Raw genomic sequence first — 266 nt, 5'->3', positions numbered from 1 at the left:
TCTCTCTATTGTATTGTTTACCTGTTCTCTTCACTGATTCTCATGGGACAAATCCCTTGTTATTGTAGGTGCATTTGTTTTTCACCCTCAGAATAGATTGTTCACAAAGTCTCATTCTCAAAATAGCTTCACATGGGAACTTGTAACTGCGTAGCTGCACTCAGAAGAGATGACAGGCCAGCTATTAATATGGCAGAACAAAGCCTGATTTCCTAAGGCCTTTCTTTTATCATTATTCTACCTGTCTATGACATCTCCCCCTTTTT

This window comes from Agelaius phoeniceus, chromosome 23 (genome assembly GCF_051311805.1).
Source record: "Agelaius phoeniceus isolate bAgePho1 chromosome 23, bAgePho1.hap1, whole genome shotgun sequence".
Taxonomy (NCBI): Eukaryota; Metazoa; Chordata; class Aves; order Passeriformes; family Icteridae; genus Agelaius; species Agelaius phoeniceus.
This window is presented reverse-complemented; position numbering follows the sequence as displayed.